The following is a 5002-nucleotide window of genomic DNA, read 5'->3' on the forward strand; positions in this document are numbered from 1 at the left end:
AAAGTAAGACAGCTAAGTCACCATTATGATGTTCTACCTGTGAGGAAGTCTTTATGCCTGGAACATGCGTTCACCAGTGACACACATGAATGGAGTTGGAGCCACTCCAGGGATCCAGGCCCTTACTATTCTTCCTTGCCTTCCAAGATCAAGCTGGTGATCTAAGACAGAGCTGAAGGAAGCTTAGTCAATAGATACCATAGAAATTAACAGCCTTTTATTCTCACTGAGGAGAAAAAAAATGGCAGAGAAATTTGATGTCTTTAACATATCTGACCCATTTTTCTTCCGTAAAAATGAGAAATAAAAACATTTGCTATAATTAGATACAAGCAGTCTCTCTCTTTTACCTGTTTTTTTTTTTTTTTTAAGATTAATTTATTATGTATACAGTGTTCTGCCTGCACACCAGAAGAGGGCACCAGATCTCATTATAGATAGTTGTGAGCTACCATGTGGTTGCTGGGAATTGAACTCAGGACCCCTAGAAGAACAGACAGTGCTCTTAACTGCTGAGCCATTTTTTAGGAAGTATATATATTAATAAATCTAAGAAAAAAAACAAATGACCTTGAATGATGATCCATAGAGGTTCATTATTCTAGTCTCTAACTTGTATATGTTTAGAATGTTCTAGAATGGCCAGGCGTGGTGGTACACACCTGTAATCCCAGCACTCAAAAGGCAGAGGCAGGCGGATCTCTGTGAGTTTGAGGCCAGCCTGGTCTACAAAGGGAGTCCAGGACAGCCAAGGCTACACAGAGAAACCCTGTCTCAAAAAACCAAAAATTTTTTAAATTTAAAAAATATTCTAGAATGAACTGTTTTTTGAAATTTTGATACTGCCTTCCTCCCAGGAAGCTGAGTAAAATAAAAATCTTTTCTCCTCAACTTTGATGACTACTGTCTCCCACACACCCCATCTTATAGTAGCCACTGGGCTTGGAAGATGGAACCACGCCCCGACCACACCAGGCTTTGTGGAGCTAGGCTACAGGCACTTCAGGGCCTTGTTACCATTGAAGCCCCTGGCTTTCTGTAGATACAGTTACAGATTGGAGCATTGTCCTGTACAGTTGGTGGCAGTTGGGGCAGCTGGATTAGCTGGTCATAGCACTGGCCCCACGCTGTGCCCAGGCCTCCCTTACCCAGATCCCATCTTGTTCTAAGATGACTCAGGAAGGAGGCCTTGTGCGCATGGCTGCATGCACACACACACACACACACACACACACACACACACTACAAACACACACACACAGACACACACACACAGACACACACACACCCCGTGTGATGATGGACAGAGGACCCTTCTGCCTTCTATTCTCAGCCACATTTCCAGCATCCTTGGATCCATAATCCATGAAGAGGGTTGGCCTGGGGTGCGGGTTAGGGGAGTATCCTCAGCTGTCTGGGTGTCACCACCTGCTCTGGATTATTCAGGCCTGTTGTTGCCTGCCAGACCTGGTCTAGGTGGCAGATGGTCATATAAAAATAGCCCCAGGGCCCTTAATGGGCCATTTCTCCAGCTGTTCTGAGTGGAAGGCAGATGAGAGGGTGGTGGAGGAGGACAGTCCCTGGCTAGGCCTGAGGGTGGTGCCCAGCTGCTCCCAGTGTTGTCACCATGGGCAGCAAAAGCTCTACCCAGGCAGAATACCTTAGAAGCACAGGCCAGGATTTTCATCTCGGCAACAAAGTGTGGTAACCCTGGCTCTCCCTGGCAGAATCCTTTCCACGGTTATGGGACCTAGACAACAGCTCTTACTATTCCACTGAAGCTGAAGGCAGTCTGATGGCTTTGCCAGCACAAAAATACCTTGATCTATGTGATGATAAATGTGTTTAAAGATACAGGGACTGAGCATAAAAGGAAGCCTTGGGTTCCATCCTCAGCACTTAAAAGAAATTAAAAACACCAAAGAAGAAAGAAGTGGGGGTTGCGGGGGGGGGGGGAAGGGGAGACACACAGGTAGATTAAAGCCACTTGCCACCAAACCTGACAATCTGGGGTTGATCTCCAGAACCCACAAGAAAGAATAGAAAAACTGACACTCCTCTGACCTCCATACATGTGTTGTGGAGCATTTACACAACACACACACACACACACACACACACACACATGTGCACACAAATGTAGGAGGTCGGGGAAGAAGTTGCAGCAGCGGATTTCCTAATGTCTGGCTTAGACTAGGCTGCTCGGCGCTCCAGGGTACACTTCCACAGCTGAAAAACACAAAGGTACCAGCCCTGGACAGGATAATCATCCAAAGAGACGGACTCTTAGCCCGGCGTGGTGGCACACACCTTTAATCCCAGCACTCGGGAGACAGAGGCAGGCAGATCAATCGCTGTGAGTTCAAGGCCAGCCTGGTCTACAAATCGAGTCCAGGACAGCTGGACAGCTAAGGCTACACAGAGAAACCCTGGAGAGGAGAGGAGAGAGAGAGAGAGAGAGAGAGAGAGAGAGAGAGAGAGAGAGAGAGAGAGAGAGAGAGATGGACCCTTGACACACTACACCACTTTGTTTCCCCCTAAATTCTGGACCATGCCTTTGGGAGCTAATAACAAATTTAACTTGGGGCGGGGGATGGTTAAATGGTTAAAGAATTGAGGTGATGAGAGTCGCAGGGTGAGTGGGGGAAGATGTTTTTTGAATCGCTAGGCCAGCTGAGAGCCAGGGAGTGGCTGCTGAAGAATTCCAAAGAACAGCTGAGCCAGCTGGGGAGGGGCCAGCCAGGCTCCCTCAGTTAACTTTCCACACAATTACAGCTACACCTTCCCGAAGAAGTAGCAAGAGTTTTACATCCCTTCTCACTTGCCAGCTCGTCCCAGGAAACCCTGACGGCAAAGAGCGCCTGTCCCCAGCCCTGGAGTCTGACCAAAGCAAATATTCCACCTGCCAAGGGAAAAAACAGGGGTGTAGGTAGGGTAAAAGTCAACACTGGTGCTTGTGCCTTTGATAGTGAGCAGGTCACACAGCAGTTTGTGTCTCTAATCTCTTCACCTCCTAACAGTGCATTTGGTGGTGGGGACATGGCGGGGGAGGGGGGTGGCGGAGAGGCTCGGAGACAGACAGATCCAAATGTTCCAGAACAGTCCAGGGGCAGAAAGAGCTGAGAGAGAGTGATGTAAGCGACCTGAAGGGTTCTTGCAGACGTCTTTTAGAAGTTAATGAACACACAGTCAGGCATCCGGGCAGCATCTAGAGGCAGGAAACTTGAACCCAGGGACAGATCATTGTGGCTATGGGGAAAGCAAGCAATAGGAAGTGGGGCTCCTCACCACCACTATGAGGGAGTGGCCCTGGAATTCCTGCAGGACTCTGGGAATTCATGGTAGGGAGCCAGGCAGGGAATAGAGGTATGTGTGTGGACCAAACAAGACTTGGAGCTGGGTCGAACTAAAACAGCCCTTTCGCAGACAATATCACTACAGAAAGATGAAAGCAGCCCATGTGGGCACAGATTCTGGTGTGCAGGACTTTCACCAGGAAAGGGTATCTGTAGCGACAGACCAACTGGCCCATCATGAGCACAGATTGGGAAACCATGGAGAGCTTGGAGGTGAAAGGTCAGAGGTCACTGGGCTGCTCCAGATGACACAGACTCTGAGTGCCACTCAGGCATACGGTGTGTGGTCTGTATCCTCACCAAGTGGTGGTGTTAACAGTTAACAGACAGAGAGCCCACAGCAGCCCCCATCTCAGAGACACTCAGGATCCACTGGACCCACAGGTCCAGCCTGTCCGTTTCTAGCATCCCCAAAGGGTCTGATGGATCCAAACAAATAGATTCCACTGAAGAGCTCCCCCAGGGTGCCTCCTACCGGTCCCCTCACATCCCTACAGGAAGCCTTCTGTGTCCACCCCTTCCTCCTTAGCAGTCATGTAAAATCCACAGACAGACAAAATGGCACCTTCCATAATGACTGGATGGGTTAGCGAGTTCCTGTGATCTTAGTCTTTGGGAGGCTGAGGCAGGAGGACTCATTGGGTACCATGACCCATTCAAGCAAAGAAACAAACAGAAAACCCAAGTAAAGAAGGATGAAAACCACTGGACCATCTCATCACTCTTACTATTTTTCTATTCTGCCGAGAAACATAAAAATCGCGCACCTTGATGGGTCACCGTGTGACATTTCAATTTGGGTGTTCATTGCATGATGTACAAACCAGGGTGAATTCCAGTTTGCTTTCTATTGCTGTGATGAACACCACAACCAGCCTATCATGAAGGGGAATCAGGGCAGCTGAGGCAGAGGCCATGAAGGGGTGCTGTTTACTGGCTTGCTCCTTAGGATTTGCTCGCTCTGCTTTCTCATAGAACCCAGGACCACCTATGTGCCTAGGGGCGGCACTTCCCACAGTGGATCCTCCCACATCAGTCATTAATCAAGAAAATGCCCCACAGGCTTGCCCACTGACATCCACCTAAAACTGATTAGCAATCTTCCCCCGTCACTCCCTCCCATGTGCTTTACCTAGCCTCTGGTACCCACTATTCCTCAGTCAACGTCTTATAATTATACATATGGACACATATAATTTTTTCAGTGATGGGGATTAAAATAAGGGTCTTGGGTATGCTAGACAGATGGTGTAAGGCAGAGCTGAGTTCCTGGCCCAACATCTGAGAGTTACTTTTTATCTGTTTCAGATGTTCCCAACAGCCCCTAAGGAAGCCCATTAGCACCGGTCACTGGCTGGCATGTTGCCAGCACTCCCTAAGAGAGAGCAAACCATGAATCATCATCAAACCCTGAAAATAATATTTGATAACTGACATGGCCCTGACCCTCAACCTTCTACAGAGAAGGCCTTTGAACTCTGGGTCATGTCTTTGAGGGACCCAGTAGGAGATAGAGCTGTGGAAAAGACAAGTCTTCTGTTATCTTGGGTGGGTACTTGTTTTGGTGCAAATTAAAGGGCTTGAGGACATATCTCATATCTCTGTATTATACACACAAGGACACAACACAGCTACCATCCTGCAGT

Source organism: Acomys russatus, chromosome 20 (assembly GCF_903995435.1).
Source record: "Acomys russatus chromosome 20, mAcoRus1.1, whole genome shotgun sequence".
Lineage (NCBI taxonomy): Eukaryota > Metazoa > Chordata > Mammalia > Rodentia > Muridae > Acomys > Acomys russatus.